Here is a 12125-nt window from a genome sequence, read left to right on the forward strand (position 1 = left end):
CTCCGTTCTTCCTTCCCGTAGCAGCTCTGCAGAGGAGCTCATGACGTTTGTTTTTCTGTCAATGTGCTCCTGACGGGGCTGAGGATCAGCCCCTCATGGCGGGACCGAAGCATTCAGTCGTTTCAAAAGGCGATTTCACTCCTCCGCCACCGGCTGGGTAGGTCCCTATATTTCAGCAGGCCGAATAAAATGCCCTCTGAGGTCCCTGTGTAGCTTGCACTTGGCCTGAAAGCGAGTGCAGGACGGCGATTCCGGCGCTGAGGGAACACACCGCCCGCCCCACACCGCGGCCCGAGCGGGGCTGGCGCTGGGCGAGCGGGCAGTGGTTAAAAATGTCTGTGGGTCTGGCCGGGGGCGGTCCGGGGCAATAGGAGGAGGGGCTGATCCCCGCCGCTCTCCCCGCCCCTCGCTCAAGTGCCGGCGGCGACGGCGGCTCCCGGCGGCGGCTCCCGGCGGCGGCTCCCAGCGGCGGCTCCCAGCGGCGGCTCCCGGTGGCCGCTCGGACGGGGAGGGTGCCCGTGGGACAGGTAGGCAGTGGCTGGACCCGACTCGACTCGTCCCGTCCCGCAGGTGCCGGGCCCGGCAGCCTCGGGGAGGAAGCGGGGGCGAGACGGCATTGCTGCCGGAGCGGGGTTTGCCCTGGGCAGAAGCGTCCTTCGGGGAGCGGCTGGGATGCGGGGCTGCCCGCGGTGCCTCCGCCTTTGCGGAGCATCCAGGCGTGTGTGTCCCCGCGTTCTGTGGGCTGGTGGGGCGGGATGCGGGAGCGCTGCTGCGGTCCCGAGCCCGGACGGGTCAGTGTCTGCTTTAAAAGCTTACCCTTCGTTGTCATGGAAGGCGTTTGGTAGTCCTGAGCAGAAACTGGAGCGAGTATACGCACTGGAGTAAGAGGGGTGCTTGAGTATAGATGTAAGCTAGCGTGACCTGCACATGAAAATGTACATCTGTTTAATACCTTGATTTTATTCCAGCATATGTCCCTCAGCAGAAGCTGACTAGAGACATTCTCAGTTGTGTTGTACCCTGCACAGATTTTCTTTTGGCAACAGGAATAGTAGTGTAAACATTTGCTATTTTGTCTTTCAGCCAAGGAGTAGGTTCAACTTGGAAATGCAGGCACAAATCAAGTAGGAGAAATATGCAGCTGCTTTTCCTCGAATGAGCTGGGCATGGCGAGCTTTTGGTAATGTTATTAATTACTTAAATGTTGCTGCCAGTCATTGAGTACTGAAAAGCGTCAAAGCAAACGTGCATTTCATAGAATCACGTACAGTTCCGAAGTACCAACTTCTCACTATAGAGTGACTTTAAAACCTCACTTGGAACGTGTCATCTATATAGATGATGCTTCATAGCTTATTTTATCAAGTTGGTAACTGAGTTTTGGCAGCAGTGTTTTAGAAAACTGATTACTGTAACGACTCTATACAGGAAAAATATTTTCATCCAGCATCTTGAAGAACAAAGAATAAAAGCCCAAAAACACAAATCTGGAGAGTAGCATTTGTTTCCCAGCAGATAAGCTGCAGTCCTTTGCTGAAAAGTCTAAGATTCTTTGATTGAGCAGCATGTCTTATGTGAGACTAAAAGCTGACTTCAGTTGCCTTGTCAACATCCCTTAATGGTATTTGTGGCCAATAGCACAATTCTGAGAGGACAGCAGATGTAATTAGGTGTGTGTGTTCTTGAAGTGGAGGGTGTGGGTGTGCAACTCTCTGAACTGGAGACAGAATTTAGGAAAACATCAGGCTGGGTAGCCAAAGAACTGTATTGCTTGCTACTTAGTGGTCCTGCAAATGAAATAGTGTGAGCATGTCTAGTTTGATTTCCCATGTCAAATCAGAAAGACCAGGTGGGCAGGTGTGCTCCAGATTTCTAAAAACTTGACAAACGGTAATGTAAGGACCAAGTCTCTACTTGTTTACCTGTGTAACTCATGCCACCTGCACAGCATCAATATATGAAATCTTAAGTAATAGACTTTATTTAATTTTTCTTATACAGCTGTCTGTAAGAACCATGTGGCCTTGTCATGCAATGACAAGGGGGTGAATCAGTGGCAACATATTAGTATTGATTGCTAATATCGTATGGAGGTGCTATGGCTTTGTCTGGGCTCTTTAGTGTGGGATTTTAAGTCTGGAGTGTTAAAAGTGTCTGATAGAAAAGAGCAGTTCACAGGACTGGCAGTGAAATTTCTGCTCTTGCTCACTGATTACAGTCCATATCTGGCAAAAAAATTTCAAAACTGCAGGCACCTGAGTGACCTGTGTGAAGTCAACTGGCTGAATCTGTTTAGTTCCTCTTTTTTGGTGTATCAGGTGGTGACACACTCCAGAGGTGGCACAGCTCTCCAGGGGCAGGGCTGTGCACGCCAGGTTTGAGTCCCCACAGACAGAAACTGTGCTACCCTTGCACTGGGGAGGAGGCCTTAGCCCTTTGTATATAAATTTCACCATTTAGATGTCTACTTCAAACTCAACTAGCTAAATGCCATCATTTTCTGCCATCACTGGTGGGGTGGGAGTGGGCACCTGGAGGAGCTGTCCAGGGGTTACAGTGTTCAGTGAGCTGTTTTGAGGTGAGCAGAAGGGTTTAACCAAGAGAACAATCCTTTGGTGACTTGCATAACCATGTTTTCTACAATCAGGTCTTCAGCTGTATGGGTACACACCACCCCCCTAAGGAAGCAAGTGCATTTAACAAAAGCAATTAACTAATCTATGCAAAGAACACAGGAACTGTGCATTAACATACTTAAGTTTGATTAACATCTAGCAGAGTTTGGAGTAGGCTTTTGACTGCAGCTGGTAAGGATCCCTTGAATTTATATTCAGATTACTTGGCAGGAGTTTGGCATGGTTTCTTTATATTGCTTTTTCTTGTCTAGGCATTTTCTCTTCTTACTAGTGGAAACAAATGGCCTTTGAGGAAGATAAAAACCTGATTCTTTGTGTATGTGCCACAGGTTTAGTCTAACCAAAGATATGTTGGTTTAAAAACCCTAGAGTTATGTAGATAGTACTGTAAGATGGATGTGATCCTTTTTTTTTTTTTTTAATTTATTTTAATGGAACACAGTATAGCTCAGTAGTGTTTCTTTAGGTATGGACAGGAATGGTGTAGGTCTTACATCCTTATTCCTGTTAAGCAGTGTCTTCCTTGATGAGTGATGCCAGTGGAATCAGATTTCGGTATGTAGTAGTTATGTTGCTGATTCACTGCCAGGAATTTGATCTTGATTTTTGATATTAAGAGATTAGTTTGTCAGTAATTAGTACTGACTTCATATGCTCCAGTCAGCCTAGCGTAAATGTAGATAGAACTGCAGTATTTTTTCATCTGTGAGAAGATTCTATGTCTTGATATTCCAAATGTTTCTTTTTTAACTTATGAAAAGTGTATGTATCATCTAAACCATCTGTCAGAAAACTAGGAGAAACATTCTGAGGCGGGATTTGCTTTACTCGAATAGCTTTATTGATTGTGTCAGCATTCATGTTAATTAACCCATTCAAACTGTCTGGTCTTTAATTGATGTTTTCCCTGTGTAAGGATTTGTGGTTGATGGCTTTGGATGTACACATTAGGTTTCTATTAAAACGTGGACAGCCATCTCTTCCAGTTTTATCGGTGCCTGATTGTCAAAGAAATTAGGCCATAGTCAGTAGTGAGGTACTATTTCTGAGTACTTTTTATATGCAAGACAATTTTAAGATCCAGCAGAAAATATAATTTTGACTTTGGCATTGACTACTCTGTTACTTCAGGAAAGAAATTTAATAGTTTTCCTGTTGCTGTAAGAGAACAACCTTCTCACCCTACCAGATCATTTTTGTTGAACACACAGAGGTGCAAGTGTGTGCAAAGTTATTTTCTCGAAGCAATTGAAAGACTTCATATTAGTGTGTAATTTTAGAATTAGGATCACTGGCACACAGAGCTGCAGCTTGTATGGCTCCAGTGTCCAGCACTGCAGCCACAGGAGATGTACAACAGCACAAGAACAGTAGCAAAAAATTATCTTGCTTTTTGTAATCTAAACCCCAAGGCAAAAGGCAAGGGGAAATAAGGAGAGACAATGAAATAAAGAAGAGAGATGTCAAGCTACAGTCCTATTATTTTTCATCAAAAGACAATGGAAATTTGCCAATGATGGCTGGAACCAAGGCTTTACCAAACAAAGAGCCAGCATCTTGTAAAGTACTGGAAATGCTGGGCATGGGAAGAGCTCATGAAAGGCAAGGGGCATCTGAGAGAAGTCATGACCGTAGGATGATGCAGAAGGTGAATTTGTCAGGCTGGACAAGAGGACACCAGCAGGGATTTGTGGTCTGGGTAAAATTGTCCAGGCAGGAGTCAGGGTGGTCCTGACTCATGGTGGTGGTGTTTCTCTGGGGAAGTGCTCATCTGGAAGGGTCTGGTCAAAGCAGCAGTGGAGGGTGTAGAGAGGGAGTAAGGCTGGCTTAGTAAAGTAAAATGATCCAGAGGAGGGTAATGTGTGTTTGGGACACCTGGCACGTGTATGAGCAGTACCAGGGTGGAACACCAAATCAGGGCTCAGAAGAAGTGACATGACTTTGATGGAGGGCAAAGGAAAGAAAAATGAACCTGATAGATACCTGAGCTAGTAGTTTGTTGTTCCAAGCACAACTCCATTTCTTTAGGGAAGAAGCCACTGCTTTCCAAAGTTTTCTGCACATCACAGGAATTACATCATGAATTCTTCCCCCACAGTGCCTCTTTCCTTCAGGGGTAGGTCCTGTATGTCCTCTTCAGAGGGAGTAGTGCTGTATTTCAAGAGTAGCTGTACAAGACCAAGATTTCCAGTACAAAATTCTTCAAGAGGCAGTAGGGGCAAGAGGAGGTTGTTCTTAACAACATGGTTGGTTCTCAGCCCTGTGAGAATACCGTCCATTGATGAAAACAGAGAATCTATACAGGGTTTCAATGAGTTCAACATGTTTATAAAGCAACTTTTGAAGTTTCTCCTGTATGGAAGTCTTGTATACATCTATTTTTTAATTTTTTTTTTTAAATTTTTTTTTTTTTGGGAAAGAGTTGGGTGTTCTTGATGAATTTAAAGGAATTACAGAGCAAGTAGTAAAATAACATTGTCACCTGGCAAGTTACTTATCTTTATCCTGTGGAGATGTTTTGATTTAATCTTGCAGATGTTTTTCTGAAGTACAGGAGAAAAATAGTCAAGGTGGAGATAAATTTGACTTCAGATTTTTTTTCCCATCCTCCACTGTTACTTGGAGCACAATTCTCTGCTGTCATAGGGCTTAGAAAAAGTGATTTAAAGTGATTTAAATAAGTTATTGCTATGTTATGTTACTTGCCCTGCTCTTCATGTGGCCCATAGAGATGCTTCATAATCGGTTGATTTGGATGAGAGCTTTTGAATCCTGACTTTTAAAGTTTCAGCGTTGCTGGGCCGATTAACTAAAGAGCAGCAAAAGTTTCTATCGCAGGACTCTGCCAAAAGGAGCCCCCAAAGTGTGAGTGTTTTGTGTGAAAGCATGCCTTGCAGTTTGAGCCCAGAGTGACAATGATTGTAACACAATGCTGCTCATGTGACAGTGAGACAAAGAGGCCATTATGCATGGCTGACTGGCATCAGATCCTCCAAAAGCCCATAGTCAGACCAAGCTTGAGCACCCTGAGAATGTGAACACACTGGAAACACTTGCATGTTAAAAAAAGAGAAAAAAGACATGTGTGTTTGTGTGTGTGCACGCCAAGGTCTGGTTAAGTTTTAAGTACAAAATGACATAATTGATTTGTTTGTTTTTTTGGAAGCTGCTGTCAGGAATCAGCAAAAAAGCATGTAACAGAGTGTTGGGAGCAGACATAGTGGGAATAAGATGGAGTATGCCACAGGCCAAGCGCATCTTCCACTTCCTTTTGCTTCTTTGTTCTATTGCTTCCTTCTGTGTGCTTTTGAACATGTGTGGCTGAGTTTTAATTTGCTCTAAAGTATTTACAAAATTTTGGACCGCGTTGGTCTGTCAATATACAAATCTCATGATCACTGGAATTTTAGCACAAATAATGGTGATGTGTGTTTGTGGGAAGCATCTGTTAGGCAATTTATAAACCCTCTTCAAAGGGTTCGAGAGCACTTGATACACCAAGAAATGTCCCTGACAGGTTGTGAGCTGTGGCAGTTTCCGTCTCAAAGGCAGCAGGGCTGGAAATCTACTGAGTAAATAGCGTGCAGCAGCTGGAGTGGAGAGCTCTTCAATTAGAAAGGTATTTTTTTAAAAACAACTGGTTTGCCTTTGCAGCCTTGAGGGCTGAATTGACTTATCCAGCACATGGAAAGTGGTACCTGATGATGGCCAGAGTACTGGTGATCACAGCCTGCAAAGAGGTTTGGCCTTACTCCTTAACTACTGCTGTATGTCACTTCTTTTTACTGTTTTCCTACGATAAAGAAGAATTTCACAATCAGCCCAGCTGCTTAAATCCATCACTCTGTCACTACCGAAAATCAGAGGCTTCGTTTTTCATTATCTCTTTTTTGCCTGTGAAACCCCACTTAACTCTCTGGTTTCCTTCCTTCCTGCTAGACAGTGAAAGTATGAAAGCAGAATGGTGATTTGGGCCTCTTTTTCCAGAGCTGTGTGTGGGCTCCTCTGGATCTGTGGGAACCCCCTCTGGACGGGGCACTGGACAGGATATTTACCAACAGCACCACTGGCTCCCTGTTCATCATGGCTCTTCTTGCTCCGTAATGGAGCTTTCCTGCCTGTTTAATCCACACCACTTGTGGGTGACCCGAGCAAACCCTGTGGGAAGACAGAAGGCCTGTTGTGTGTTTGTAGAGCAGTTGCTCGGAAGCTGATGTACAGCTGTGGCCGGGCTTGTTTGGAAGTGAAGAGTAACTTGATATTTTAATTTTTTTCCCCCTTTTGTCGTCTTTTTTTTTTTTTTTTTCCCTCCCCAGACTGATATTGCAGATAACAACTGTTAATGAAGAGTACCAGCCAGTGAGATTGAAAAGTGTATTTTAAATTGAGGGGTACAGTTCATGAAGATTTTATCAACCTGCAAAGAATGTAATTTCTGTTTTTTTGGGGTTTTTTTTAATAGATTGATTTTAACTAGTTTCATTTCTTTTAAAATAAAAGGTCTAACTCTATGCCTTTTATTTTAAAAGAGACTAAGGGTCCAGTTTTCTTGCTTGCATTGAGTAAACCAAGAGTGACTCAAATAAGATCACTGAACTTCCAGAGTACAGTAGTTTCACGAATACAAGCCGCACGGAGTATAAGCCGCACTTCCGGTGTGTCGACAATGTTGCTGTCTTTGTCAATAAATAAGCCGCACCCCGAATATTAGCCGCACTTTCGTTCGTAGTGAGAATCTGTGCGCAGCTTTCACAAATTTGCCAATTAGTAACAGGGTCGCGGCATAGCGGGGTTTACTGGCTCGAGGCAGGGCCAGGCAGGCTCAGCCTGCTCATGGTTGCCGACGGGGGCAGGTGGCCCAGCTCGGCGCTACGGCTCGGCTGGGCCGGCCGGCCGGTGCTGCCACCGCCGCCGCCGCCAGGCTCCCTGTCTCCCCGCTCCCGTCTGCACCGCCGCTGCCGCGTTTGCTCGCCCTGGCCGGCACTGCAGGCCCCTGCACCGCCGGGCTCCCCCACGCTGCTGGCCCCGGTTCTCCTGGGCTCCCGTGCACTGCCAGCCCCGCTTCTGCTGGGCTCCCCCGCCCTGCTGGCCTGGGCTCTGCCACCCCCCCTGCCCCGCCCTGCTGGCTCAGGCTCTGCCGCCCGCCCTCCGCACTGCTGGCCCTGCCTCTGCCAGGCTTTCCCACCTCTGCCGGGGCCGGCCGGGCTCCAGCTTGGCTTGGGGCTGCCGCGGGCTCTCACTTCTGTGTTGGCAGCTTTTAGAATATTGTTCATATATTAGCCGCCCCCAAATATTGGCCGCACTTCCGGGTTCCCACCAAAATTTTTATCAAATTGCTGCGGCTTGTATTCGTGAAATTACTGTAATTGAGATGAAGTTCACGATGCCAGGGCCGTTGTTTGTGTATTTTAGGATCTGTGAAGCCACACACATCTGTGTCATCCAAATATACCAAAGCGGACTCCACCAAAGCCAGAACAACTGGCCTCTTTTAATATAGAATTAAATTTTCTTTTAGGAAAAAGCAGAATTACTGTATGATGGACTGCTGAGAGTGGTGTTTGTCCTTTAGGGTTGGTTTGGATTAAAAGCACTACACACTGCAGATTCTGCTGTGCAGGTATCCCACAGACCTGCATCACTTTGAAAGAGAGATGGTGCTGAAGAAAAAAAATTACTACTTCTAGAGAACTTGTTTAAACTCTGAACCCACAAAAGACTGCATTTTTAATTATTGAATAAAAAGATTGGGTGAGTAGCTGTTGAAAGAGTAAAACAAAAACACAGCAAGAGAGAAATTTCCTTGTTTTAAGTATCCCCACTGCTCGTAAGTAGATTTTCCCATCTCCATAACCCACTTCAGAGAGCTGTGAGACTTAATCTCTTCTCTGTAACACTATTTTTCCTCTGCAACTTTAATGCACTTTTTAGATATTCTCCATTGTTTCTTGCTGAACACTAGTTCATGCCAATTTGCATTATGTATGAATAATAACAGCCAGGATATGCATTCATGGTAAGTGAACCTCAAAGGATGCAGTAGTTTGGGGTTCTGGTCTGTACCACCAATATGTAGCAGAAGATTTTTTTTTTGCTTTTGCAGATTTCCAACCTTTCTGTGCATATTTTGATTTCAGAAGAGATTTTTGTTTGACTTGTATGTTGAAGTAGTGCTGGGGTGCAGGGAGGAAATGCCCTTTCTCATCTAGCAAGGAGACAAGTCGTGAAGAAAACCTGAGGTTAGTTACCACTGCTGCTTCTTGGCGTGCACAAGGGTTTTTTTGGAATTAAGTAGAAATCCATTGCCTTCACTCCAAAAATGTCTAGTGCCACTGAATAACGTTTCTGGAGCCTGTCTTACAGATACATGCTTTAAACTTTATCTTCTCTTGTGGAAATCTCTCTATAGACTTTTGAAATTACCCTGATTTCAGTTGCATGATCTATCTCCAGGGAAATGGCAAAGCTTTAGTACACTGATATTTTCTCTTAGGCAAATGTGTGTGTTTTTCTTCATTACTGTTTCCAAGAAGAACATCAGTGGGAAAAACAAGCAAAAAAGCAGACCGTCAAAGAGGGCATTATCAGCCTCTGCAGAGGTGACCCAAATCTATAAAAAAAAATTCTCTCAGTCATGACATTGCGTGTGGTGGTTCCTTTGTAAATGTGTAGGAATCAGTAGTCTGTATTTCATGTTTGCTACACCCAGTTAGTACTGTAAGCACAATGCTTATGTCATTGCCACCATGGCAGAATATCACACTGGAGGCATGGGTCCCAAGGGGGTTGAAAATGGAGACTAGCAGACCTAAATTCTGTTCTCAGCTCTCCTGTTGACTTGTTTAGTGAAACAAGATGAAACACTTAAAACAGGAGCCAAATACTTTCCATGTACAAAGTGGTTATTAAGAGTAGCCTCACGAACAAAAGGCCTTGCACTATTAAAAGTGTTTTAGATCTTGTAGGCAGTTATATCAATTAAAATACTGTATGTGAGATTATTACATAATGTGTATCTAAAATAAATGTACTTAAGCGAGTGCTATCTTTTGCTACACTGTCTAGGTTGAGGGAAAACAGAGAATTGTAAAAGAAAAGAGATCTCAAAGTAGAGAGCTGTGTGGAAACTTCCCTGACCCCCTTGTAGTGTGGAGCAGCCTTGAACTCCTGAGAGCACAACAAAAACCTTCAAACAGTGACAGAGAGCATCTGCCCTGGCTCGTCTCACCCATTGGGGCAGACTCCTTCCAAAAAACTTGCTCTCCTGGAGGGGGAGTGTCCCAATCTGCCCTCCAGAGAGAAAAAAGATTTATACATGGATTAGTTCAGTGGACAGCTGACAGGTTGGTCAGGCTTGTCCAGCCCATGGTGGACAGCTTTGTTTCGGCTTCCAGCACAGAAAGCATCCTTCTGCCTTTCAGGAGCAGATGCAATGGGTACTGGTGCAGTTTTTGTTGCTCTTCCACAGATACTTTTAGATTTCTTTGCATTCTCTGAAGCAGCAAAGAGAATTGGTAAGGAGAGTCAAATAATCCCTTGCTCCTCACTGGATGAAGTGGATGAAACGTGTTTTTCAGCAATACTGCAGCTGGCCTGTCTGTCTTCATGCTTACAATAGCAACATACATTTCCGTGCTCTTGGTCGAACGCTTCTGTGAAACTGGAAAAGAGACGTTAGTGTGAAACTTGAGGAGAAAGTGTTATTTTGCTATGTCAGGACAGTAGATGCTAAGAGTTTAGGTTCTAGAGCCAAAAGAAAATCAGCTTACCATAAAACCGTATTGGCCAGCTCAAGATGTCTGGGGTTTTCACCAGGTCTCATGATCTGTGGGTTTCAGAGAAAGCAGTTCCTGAGTTCAGGTTTCATGACAAGTTTCCATGCAGGTCAGAGGAGAATACCCATTCCATTTTTGGTCTTCCTAGGAGCTCCCTCGGTGTGAATGTCCAGTCCCTCTGCAAATACTGAGTTGCTTGTCACTGTCCCCAGTCCCTTGCTCCTCTGCTGGCAAAACAAGGCAGCAGATGCACCACTGAATGTGGAATTTCATGTGGTGCAATTTCCAGATTCTCTGTTGCTTATGTCTCTCTCATCCATTAATGAGAGATGACACATTTATGTATTCAGATAACCACTGCTCTTTGTTCTGAAAATAGAGACTACTTTTAATTTACCTTTGGTGGGGAAGGGGGGTGGGGAAAGGAGCCAAAATTTGCAATACTTACTTTAATTTTTAATGAATGACTGAACCAAGGCCAGTATTCTTGTGGATTTATCTGAGAGGCAGCAGAAGCTGTAACAGAGATGCCGTTAGTGACAGTTGGGCTATAAGTTATAAGTCTACTTTACAAAGTTTGCCTGTTTTCTGGCACAGTCTCTGACACATACACTCCAGTCAATCAAAGTAAAGTGCCTAATAACAGATGTGGCAATTAAGCTGAAGAATTCTGTCTCTCTCATTTAATTTTTATTACAGAGAATAACAGAGTACCTCATTAGATCACCATCATAGAGATTTTTTTTTTTAATTTGGCATACAAATGTCTGCAAAAATTAGATCTCTGAATAGGGTGCCTTGTTACTAAAGGTGCTTTGTCAGACAATGACATAACAGACCATTTTTGTATGACAAATGTGTACTTGTGCTGCCGCTGTCCTTTTGCACACTGCAAAGCGGTACAGGCTTGAAGATGTCCATGTGTGTCATGAAGGATCATATTTTGTGGGATTTAGGGCTTTGTGTGCAAGTTTATGAAAACGTGGTCTTGATTCTTCTGAGTTCAAGTTACACTGCCCTGAACTGAAATCAACTCTGCAAACATGTAAAAAGGTTTCACATAATCTGTAACCCAAGTAAATTAGCACATTAGACTAAGACAAACTTTCTTGAAAAACAGTATTAATTGCCACCTAAAAAAGTTGTCTTCTGATTGTCGGAGCTTCTAAGACATTTGTCATCATTAGTTTCTTTTACTCATGTATTGGGCACTCTTTTTATAAAGGCCTCTGATGAGGAATTTAATTTAATAATTTGAGGGGCCCTAAAATTTATGATAAGGGAAAACTGATACATAAATCAGAACAGGAAACTTTGCTATGAAATTACTCTGTTAGTATAAAAGGCATAAAAATAAAATACAAGTTGTTTACTTGGTCATTCTTAGAAGGAATCTTCTTTTTTGGTGCCTGCCAGAGGTGTTGGTAGCAGTTTTATTTCTTGCAGGTTTTATTTATTTATTACAGCACAGCATCTTGTCCTACAGTTTCAGCTGATACTCTAGGAGTGCATTAAACCAGTTTGTGCGTGTGTATATTCACCTGCATGTTTGTGTATCCTCAGTTGCAGAAAACTTGCAAACACTATTGGCACCTGGCAAAGTTTAGTTTCTCCCCAGGATTCTTTTTTTCTCTGCTGGCAGATAGGGAGACTAAATACTAGGATTCCACAACTGCAAACATTTTAAAAATTTGTTTATGGAGGATGTAATATG

The 12125-nt window shown here is 43.7% G+C and overlaps 1 protein-coding gene across 2 annotated transcripts in view; it reads left to right on the forward strand.

Annotated features, from left to right (window-relative positions):
• Positions 1-460: 460 nt before the first annotated feature.
• The window catches only part of MEGF10 (multiple EGF like domains 10), a 91788-nt gene continuing 80123 nt past the window's right edge, over positions 461-12125 (forward strand). The window contains exon 1 of one of the 2 annotated variants that reach the window (XM_033086606.1): positions 461-527. The gene's annotated coding sequence lies outside the window, so the exon portion shown is untranslated. Of the gene's footprint in view, positions 528-8807; positions 8876-12125 lie in introns of those variants that run through there. The other variant, XM_033086607.1, reaches the window with a different exon arrangement.

Source organism: Catharus ustulatus (assembly GCF_009819885.2).
Source record: "Catharus ustulatus isolate bCatUst1 chromosome Z unlocalized genomic scaffold, bCatUst1.pri.v2 scaffold_29_arrow_ctg1, whole genome shotgun sequence".
NCBI lineage: Eukaryota > Metazoa > Chordata > Aves > Passeriformes > Turdidae > Catharus > Catharus ustulatus.